Source organism: Salvelinus namaycush, chromosome 2 (assembly GCF_016432855.1).
Source record: "Salvelinus namaycush isolate Seneca chromosome 2, SaNama_1.0, whole genome shotgun sequence".
In the NCBI taxonomy this organism is placed as follows: domain Eukaryota; kingdom Metazoa; phylum Chordata; class Actinopteri; order Salmoniformes; family Salmonidae; genus Salvelinus; species Salvelinus namaycush.
In genome coordinates this window covers 43,303,225-43,313,604 of record NC_052308.1, presented here as the reverse complement: position 1 = coordinate 43,313,604, position 10,380 = coordinate 43,303,225, and the positions used below count along the sequence as shown (strand labels likewise).

Genomic DNA, 10,380 nt, shown 5'->3' with positions numbered 1-10,380 from the left:
TAAACCGTTTTATAGCAATTTATATCCGTTTAGTGCGATTTTGAGGCAATTCTTGGATGATGCACTTTGAAGCGCCGGGCACGTTTCGGGGTCCCGGTCGAATGTTAGTGGGCATTTCGACGGACAAGAGGACATCTTTCGACCAAAAGAAGATTAGACCCAAGAAAGGATACATTGCCCAAGATTCTGATGGAAGATCACCTCATAGTAAGAAATATTTAAGATGATAAATCGTTGTTCTGTCGAAAAATGTTAAACGCATATTCCGCCATTTTTATTGGTATAGCTTCGCTTGGCGAACCCTGTATTGCACAGTAAGGATAATTTTAGAAATGTAATTCAGCGATTGCATTAAGAACTAATTTGTCTTTCGATAGCTGTCCAACTTATATTTTTTTAGTCAAGTTTATGAATAGTTAATCATGAGACAAGATCACTGTCAAATATGGCGCCCGACATTTTCAGGCTAGTTTTGCTAGTATTGTCATTGTATAACCACGTTTTTTTGTGGCTAAATATGCACATTTTCGAACAAACTCTATATGTATGTTGTAATATGATGTTACAGGAGTGTCATCGGAAGAATTCTGAGAAGGTTAGTGAAAAAACTAATATATTTTGGCGATGATTACGTTATCGCTCTCTTTGGCTTGAATCAATGCTCTGGTAACGTTTGCACATGTGGTATGCTAATATAACGATTTATTGTGTTTTCGCTGTAAAACACTTAGAACATCTGAAATATTGTCTGAATTCACAAGATCTGTGTCTTTCCATTGCTGTGAGCTGTGTATTTTTAAGAAATGTTTTATGATTAGTAATTAGGTAATACACGTTGCTCTCTGTATTTATTCTAGTCGAGTTGTGATGGTGGGTGCAATTGTAAACTATGATTTATACCTGAAATATGCACATTTTTCTAACAAAACCTATCCTATACAATAAATATGTTATCAGACTGTCATCTGATGAGGTTTTTTCTTGGTTAGTGGCTATCAATATCTTTATTTGGCCGAATTGGTGATAGCACCTGATGGAGTAAGAAACTGATGGAGTTAGAAAAGTGGTGTCTTTTGCTAACGTGGTTAGCTAATAGATTTACATATTTTGTCTTCCCTGTAAAACATTTAAAAAATCTGAAATGGTGGCTTTATTCACAAGATCTGTATCTTTCATTTGGTGTCTTGGACTTGTGATTTAATGATATTTAGATGCTACTATTTAATTGTGACGCTATGCTAGCGATGCTAATCAGTGTGGGGGGGGGGTGGGGGGTGATCCCGGATACGGGGTTGAGGTTCGTGAAAGGTAAATTTGAAAAATTATTTGTTACGCAGAATCAAATGTACTCACTGGTACTCTTGCAGAGACAGACAGCTCTCAATCCTACCAGGAACACGGCCACTCCAGAAGTCATACTCACTGCTGCCTGCCATAATTGCCCCACTATTTGGTGACATGATGACATCAGGAGAGATCATTAGCTTGTGGACCACATTATTGTTTGTTTAAGAAAATGTGCACAGCTCTGTTTTCATATGTGTGAGAAAAGACAGCGAGAACAGGATACTTACCCAGAATGCTTTCTTGACTGTTTGATTCCACATCACTTTCTGTGGAGCTTTGACCTCCTCGGCACATGCAAGAGAGAAGGACAGTTTAATAACAGAGTTATGAACATTTTTATAAGAAGAGACAAATTGTTTGATTAATCCTAAAGCCTTGACTGAATTCACATTTGGCTATATTTGTAAAACTGGTTTATACTTTAATAGACAAAAATATTTAGCAAACTAAATGAAACCTATTGGCTATACTTACTTTCAGTTGGACTCGCTGGGGTGTCAGTGGTCAAAGTACAGCAAACAGTCGACCCTGATGCAAAGCAAATCATTGGATCTGATTATACAAAAATACATCTAAATGGGTTGATTTTAATCAATCAAATATTAACCTCTTTTTGTAATGAGGCAAATTTGTGATGGGAAAAAAACATACAAAAACATGGAGAAGATAAGCTACTCTAATTGTTTTACTTATATTTGCTAACTCGAATAAGATGACTAAGAGACCTGCTAAACGATTCACTGCCGTGCTAGGGGTCAAAGGGGAGGTCAAACCTGGTGAGAAGAGATTACTCATATTACACAAGAACAAATGTAAATGAATGTAATATCTAAGATCATGAATTAAGCAGAAAGAGAGAAGTACACTGCACATTACCTACAAATCAGACTAAAAGTACACAAATCTGGACTGGAATTACAAGCAGCTATGAATACATCTATTAGTTAACCGGTCAGAGCTTTAGTGAATGAATGTGAACAAAGATATTGTATTTGCAAACTAAGTTTAAATTGGTGGATCTACTTACTGGTAGTTGGTGTCACTGTGGTGTCTGGGGTAAAGGTAGAAGTAACAGTTGAAACAAGTGGGAAGCAATATGACTACACAAGAATAAGGTTTTACATTCACATTTGGGTCACTTAATTTTACAGGCCCATAATCTAAACTCTTGACTGTACAATTGGTATTTGCAGAGATGGTAATTTAGAGGCCCAACACACCTTCTGTAGGACTCACTGTCGTGCTGGGAGGCAAAGTAGATCTAGGACCTGGAGTCAAACCCACTGAGAAAACACATAATAATGAAATTTGCATTTTATTCATGATCGTATTAATGATCATCATGGTGTTGTTGGCCTTTTGAAATACCTTCATGATTTATCTATTCAAAGTGGGCAAAGTAGGACTATAAAAATCACGACGGACAGATTGCTTCTAGCCCTGGTAGATTATATTTCTCCTCATTATAGAGATGATAAGACCAATTCATAAGGTGATCAAGTCCTTTAGGACAGATAAGGTGTTTATTGTTGTTGACAGCTTCCTAGAATGAAGTCACCATGTTATCTAACAGCAGAAGCATAACAGCGCATAGATACGATCTAAACACTTGACTAGATGCACACAGACATTCTATTACTTGTGCTCATGATCCCAGACATTGGTGTTGAGGCTGGTGTCATATCTATAGAACAGCTTAATTAACTAACAGAACCGCTTCATTTACACATGAACACAACTATTCTTATTGCTGAAACCTGCTTTGCTTTCAAATAAAAGCAGTGTCACTATAAAAGGACAAATGTGTAGCCTACCTGCTATAGAAGGTGTCTGTATAGTTGTTGGATCACTGATGTGAACTCCCAACAGATCTGAAATAATTTGGGATTGAAATGTGGTATTTAGTTTGTTTGGCAGAATTAATATAGTCATACTAAGAAGATGCTAAAATCAAAGTGAGTCAGATCATGAAGACCTGCAGCCAAAGCTTTTCCCATCACTGCGTGGAGAGAGAAATTCTGGCCCTGAGCTCACTCTGTAGTCACAGCTCACCTCCTTACGCCTCACTGACTGTAGAGTTCTGATAATATCCCTCTCAGTTACTGTGAATCTACAGAACCCCTGTTTGGAACCTTTGCTTTTTTCTTTCCAGATCTTTGCTGTGAAGGATGGCTGACTCTCCTCTCCAACATACAGGTTACAGGTGGTGTCAGGACTGACGGATCCAGGGATCAAACAGATGACGATGAAGAACCAATCAAAATAGACTGTAATGTCTGGTTTTGGATCTGTTAGGGAAGGACAGAGACTCCTTTTTGCATCACTCTATTTGAATGTAATGTAAACTCAGCAAAAAAAGAAACGTCCTCTCACTGTCAACTGCATTTATTTTCAGCAAACTTAACATGTGTAAATATTTGTATGAACATGACAAGATTCAACAACTGAGACATAAACTGAACAAGTTCCATAGACATGTGACTAAAAGAAATTGAATAATGTGTCCCTGAACAAAGGGGGGGTCAAAATCAAAAGTAACAGTCAGTATCTGGTGTGGCCACCAGCTGCATTAAGTACTGCAGTGCATCTCCTCCTCATGGAATGCACCATACTTGCCAGTTCTTGCTGTGAGATGTTACCCCACTCTTCCACCAAGGCACCTGCAAGTTCCCGGACATTTCTGGGGGGAATGGCCTTAGCCCTCACCCTCCGATCCAACAGGTCACAAACGTGCTCAATGGGATTGAGATCCTTGCTCTTCGCTGGCCATGGCAGAACACTAACATTCCTGTCTTGCAGGAAATCACGCACAGAACGAGCAGTATGGCTGGTGGCATTGTCATGCTGGAGGGTCATGTCAGGATGAGCCTGCAGGAAGAGTACCACATGAGGGAGGAGGATGTCTTCCCTGTAACGCACAGCGTTGAGATTGCCTGCAATGACAACAAGCTCAGTCCGATGATGCTGTGACATACCGCCCCAGACCATGACAAACCCTCCACCTCCAAATCGATCCCGCTCCAGAGTACAGGCCTCGTGTAACGCTCGTTCCTTCACGATAAACGCAAATCCAACCATCACCCCTGGTAAGACAAAACCGCGACTCGTTAATGAAGAGCACTTTTTGCCAATCCTGTCTGGTCCAGCGACCGTGGGTTTGTGCCCATAGGCAACATTGTTGCCGGTGATGTCTGGTGAGGACCTGCCTTACAACAAGCCTACAAGCCCTCAGTCCAGCCTCTCTCAGCCTATTGCGGACAGTCTGAGCACTGATGGAGGGATTGTGCGTTCCTGGTGTAACCTTGGCAGTTGTTTTTGCCTTCCTGTACCTGTCCCGCAGGTGTGATGTTTGGATGTACCGATCCTGTGCAGGTGTTGTTACACATGGTCTGCCACTGCGAGGATGATCAGCTGTCTGTCTTGTCTCCCTGTAGCGCTGTCTTAGGCGTCTCACAGTACGGACATTGCAATTTTTTGCCCTGGCCACATCTGCAGTCCTCATGCCTCCTTGCAGCATGCCTAAGGCACGTTCACACAGATGAGCAGGGACCCTGGGCATGTTTATTTTGGTGTTTTTCAGAGTCAGTAGAAGGGCCTCTTTAGTGTTCTAAGTTTTCATAACTGTGACCTTAATTGCCTAACGTCTGTAAGCTGTTAGTGTCTTAATGACTGTTCAACAGGTGCATGTTCATGAATTGTTTATGGTTCATTGAACAAGCATGGGAAACAGTGTTTAAATCCTTTACAATGAAGATCTGCAAGTTATTTGGATTTTTATGTATTATCTTTGAAAGACAGGGTCCTGAAAAAGGGGCATTTCTTTTTTTGCTGAGTTTATATTTTACAAGTGACACTGACTCTCACTAAATTAGAGCCTGTCATTCTCTTTATATTACGTATCAGCATGTCTTATCTCATTCCTATTTATGAGTGCCATTTAATAATGTGTGCTGTGTCTTTACAACGATTGCCTTTCACTTAATTCTCTTAACTTCACTAGGGTAGGGGGCAGCATTGTGAATTTTGGATGAAAAGCGTGCCCAAAATAATCTGCCTGCTACTCAGGCCCAGAAGATAGGATATGCATATAATTAGCAGATGTGGATAGAAAACACTCTAAAGGTTCCAAAACTGTTAAAGTAATGTCTGTGGGTATAACAGAACTGATATGGCAGGTGAAAACCTGAGGAAAATCCAACCAGGAAGTACCATTATTTTGAAAGGCTGCTTTTCCATTGAAAGCCTATCCACCATACAAATACTTAGGACCCAGTTCATGAGCTCCGTGGCTTCCTCTACATGTGACCAGTCTTTAGGTATTGTTTCAGGCTTTTACTCTGAAAATTGGGGAGATACAGCACTTTCAATCAGTGGCCAGTTGAAATTTCCATTCATCAGCCATGCGCCTGATCGGGAACGCGCCTTTCTTGTTTCTCCTTTCCTATTGACGAAGCTTTTGTCCGGTTGAAATATTATTGATTATTTATGACAAAAACAACCTGGAGGATTGTTTTTAAACATCGTTTTGCATGTTTCTACTAACTTTTATTGTACTTTTTAAAAACTCTTCGTCTGGAATTAGTGCACGCACCTCTTGGAACTATAGGGGGTGCTGTTCCGCATTAGCATATTTGGGTCTCCAAATTAAACTGCCTCGTGCTAAATTCTTGATCGTACAATATGCATATTATTGTTATTATTGGATAGAAAACACTTTATAGTTTCTATAGCCGTTGGAATTTTGTCTCTGAGTGGTACAGAACAATATCTACAGCACTTTTCATGACAGGGGTCAGATTTCAGAAATTTTTACCTCTGATCTGGAGTCTGTTTTTAAGGCGACAGTGAATGCTATGAAGAAACCGACACTGCCTACGTCTTCCTCTGGGTGTCTGTACGTCATCACGTTTTGAATGGAATCGATTGCACAATCCCAGCCCATATAAAACCACAAAACGTGGGAGTACACTCTCTTTTGTTCGCGCGTCACAAGCGGGATGGACATCGGACTTGCCTCATTCCAAATCGTTGTTTAACCAGTAATATTTCTCTGGTCATGTTTTTACTCGTTATAGTTGTTAAAAACATCATAATGTAGTTAATTTGAACCGTTTTATAGCAATTTATATCCGTTTAGTGCGATTCTGAGGAATTTCTTTGTCGTGCACTTTTTAGCTTTGGGAACGTTTCGGGGGTCTCGGTCGTTGGTAGTGGACATTTCGAAGGACAGAGGACATCTATCGACCAAAAGAAATTTATAACATAGAAAGGATACATTGCCCAAGAATCTGATGGAAGAACAGCTCAAAGTAAGCAATATTTAATATGATAAATCGTTGTTCTGTCGAAATATTTTAAACGCATATTTCGCCATTTTGTTTGGTATAGCTTCACTTGGCGAACCCTGTATTGAAAAGTAAGGATAATTTTAAAAATGTAAGTCAGCGGTTGCATTAAGAACTAATTTGTCTTTCGATTCCTGTCAACTCTGTATTTTTTAGTCAAGTATATGATTAGCTTTCGATTAAACTAGATCACTCTGAAAGCTGACGTCCCTCATTTTGATGCTTGAGTTGTGACTATTTCCATTGTATAACCACGGTTTTGTATGGCTAAATATGCACATTTTCGAACAAACTGTATATGTATGTTGTAAAATGATGTTACAGGAGTGTCATCGGAAGAATTCTGAGAAGGTTAGTGAAAAAATTAATATATTTTGGCGATGATAACGTTATAGCTCCCTTTGCCTTGAATTCATGCTCTACTAACGTTTGCACATGTGGTATGCTAACTTATCGATTTATTGTGTTTTCGCTGAAAAACGCTTAGAAAATCTGAAATATGGTCTGAAATCACAAGAACTGTGTCTTTCCATTGCTATGCTTTGTCTATTTTTATGAAATGTTTTATGATGAGTAAATTGGTCATACACGTTGCTCTATCTAGTAATTCTAGTCGATTTGTGATGGTCGGTGCAATTGTAAACTGTGATTTCTACCTGAAATATGCACTTTTTTCTAACAACACCTATCCTATACCATAAATATGTTATCAGACTGTCATCTGATGAGTTTTTTTCTTGGTTTGTGGCTATCAATATCTTAGTTTAGCCGAATTGGTGATAGCTAGTGGTGGAGAGAGAAAATGGTGGACAAAGAAAGATGGTGTATTTTGCTAACGTGGTTAGCTAATAGATTTACATATTGTGTCTTCCCTGTAAAACATTTTAAAAAACAGAAATGATGGGTTTATTCACAAGATCTGTATCTTTCATCTGGTGTCTTGGACTTGTGATTTAATGATATTTAGATGCTACTATTTACTTGTGAAGCTATGCTAGCGATGCTAATCAGTGTGGGGGGGGTGGGGGGTGATCCCGGATACGGGGTTGAGAGGCGGTAAAAGTTAAGCATTCGGATTATTGGACAAAACGTGTGAACAAAAAGGAGGTATTTGGTCATAAAGAGGGACATTATTGATCAAAACTAACATTTATTGTCTAACATGGAGACCTGGAAGTGCCACCAGATGAAGATCATCAAAGGTAAGTGATTAATTTTAATGCTATTTCTGACTTTTCTGACACTCTCCATGGCTGGAAAATGGCTATATAGGTTTCTGTGGCTAGGTGCAGACCTAACATAATTGCAAAGGGTGCTTTCTCCGTAAAGCCTTTTTGAAATCTGACACAGCGGTTGCATTAAGGAGAAGTTTATCATTATTCGTATGTTTAAAACTTGTATCGTTTATCAATGTTTATGGTGAGTATTTCTGTAATTTGATGTGGCTCTCTGCACTTTCACCGGACATTTGTTTGAGACAATGCATTTCTGACCATAACGCGCCAATGTAAACTGAGATTTTTGGATAGAAATAAGAACTTTATTGAACAAAACATACATGTATTGTGTAACATGAAGTCCTATGAGTGCCATCTGATGAAGATCATCAAAGGTTAGCGATTAATTTTATCTCTATTTCTGCTTTTTGTGACTCCTTTCTTTGGCTGGAAAAATGGCTGTATGGTTTTCTGTGACTAGGTGCTGACCTAACATAATCGCATGGTATGCTTTCACAGTAAACGCCTTTTTGAAATCGGACACTGTTTTCTGTCCCCTACGACTACAGACACGGGGGACACGCCTGACGCAGCTGAGAGGCTACATCCAACTCAACCACGCAGCCAGGCCGGTGAGGAGCGAGGGACAGAAGGCGACCTGCCATTGAACACCAAACCAGCAATTGACTACCAGACCAGCCATCGACTAACGATCCCTGCTTGGGAGGAAGAGCCGAACCCTGTTCGGGTAGAGCCGAACTAATCCTGCTCGGGTAGAACCGAACGAACAAACCCTGTTCGGAAGGACCTGAATGAACATTGGCCACCGATCAGGAATCAACTGCTGTGTTAGTTTGGCCCGTTGCTTCTAGTTAGCCTACAGCCCTAAATCCCAGCCTATTTATATATAGGGCCGTAGTGATACTGTGTATTACTGTGTCAAGCTGAGTTTATAAAGAACCTTTGATTGTACTTTGGCCTGTCTCTGTGGTTGTTTGCCGTGGGATCTTAGAACTCTACTTTTGACATGTACATTTCAAATATTTATTGTCTTCACAACAACTATTTTTAAAATGACATTGGATGAGACTGTGATTTAAACAGAATCATTCAAGACAATCTGAATATAAAATTTCTTTCCAAGAATAGTAAGAGAGACAGAACCACTTTGCATCGATGGATAGTAAGTTTCTACTGTGTAAAAACATCTCAGTTTGATCTCAGCAGATGACCTTTGACCTGCCCACGAGAGCAGCTCAGTCCCCGTGAGTGACCGCATACAGGGTGAGTGTTTAGGATCTCTCTACTCTGTGTAGAAGTAACAGTGAGACACAGTGACAGATGGAGGAGTCTGACAGCTCAGCTGAACTGAGTCTCTCTCTGATGACTGTAGAGCTGACTGTCAGCCTGGGAGGAGGTGGGTCTCTTTGAACGTTGCATTTAAAAAACATTACAGGTAATCCATACATACTAACAGTATGGAAAATCCATTAATAAAATGTTAAACTATATCAGCATTTATGTTTGTACAAAGTACAGTAAATCCTGTCATTATGTGAAATGAAGATGTTTAAGAAATACGACAGAAGATCTCATTTTCAGAACGAGCATAATTAATACGGTATAACAGTGAAGTGTATGATTGTTTAAACCACCTACTTACCCTGAACAGTGACTGAGACAGGGTCACTAAAAGGAGATGTGTGAGACTTCCATACAGTGTAGTAACACGTCACTTTGACCACAGCTGGAAATGTTGGACCAGACCTCTTGAGCAGCTCAGTTCCTGTTATTGTCTGCGTACACGATGAGTCTGGAAGAATCTTCTCCCCCTCCAAGTAGAAGTAACAGTGAGACACAGGGAGAGACGGAGGAGTCTCACAACTCAGCTGAACTGATTCTGTCTCTCTGATGACTGTAGAACTCACTGTCAGCTGAGGAATGTCTGTGAGAATAGGGGAATTAAGTATTTTGTGGTTTTGAGAAATGTACTGACAGTCTAATCCCTCCTTGTTATTTAAGACTTAAGGATCTTGAGTCAATTACTTTATGCGGCGACAGTATGGGAAATTAAGGAGATATAATATATTCCTTGATTGCTTCATGTAATAGCTAATGACAACACACAGTATGATAACATATCCCAAGAGGAAAATGGTAATGATGGCACAACAGTACATTGTTTACAAACATTCAAATAGTCTTCTTACCCTGAATTGTGACTGTTGAAGGCTCACTGTACATGGATCTAATTTGTGAACCTGTAGCATTGTACTGACATTGTATTTTGACCTCAGCTGGTGAACTCTGACCTGTCCACTTCACCAGTAGTGTTCCTGTGAGTGTCTGATGACAGGGTGATGGTAGGGTGAATTCTACTTGCCCAGACATTTTGAAGTAACACTCAGAGACAGATGGAGGAGTCTGACAGTTCAGCTGAACAGAGTCTCTCTCTTTGATGACTGCAGGAA

The 10,380-nt window shown here is 39.9% G+C and overlaps 2 long non-coding RNA genes across 2 annotated transcripts; both read right to left on the bottom strand.

Moving 5' to 3' along the window:
* Window positions 1–1,423: 1,423 nt before the first annotated feature.
* On the bottom strand, window positions 1,424–1,938 carry LOC120063490. Its single transcript, XR_005478515.1, has 3 exons — window positions 1,822–1,938; window positions 1,575–1,631; window positions 1,424–1,446 (listed from the first exon to the last, which is right to left on the bottom strand). It is a non-coding gene; the product is annotated as an uncharacterized LOC120063490 (long non-coding RNA).
* Window positions 1,939–2,322: 384 nt separating this feature from the next.
* LOC120063549 lies at window positions 2,323–3,223 on the bottom strand. The gene is made up of 3 exons (XR_005478523.1): window positions 3,162–3,223; window positions 2,568–2,630; window positions 2,323–2,398 (listed from the first exon to the last, which is right to left on the bottom strand). It is a non-coding gene; the product is annotated as an uncharacterized LOC120063549 (long non-coding RNA).
* Between the last annotated feature and the right edge of the window lie 7,157 nt (window positions 3,224–10,380).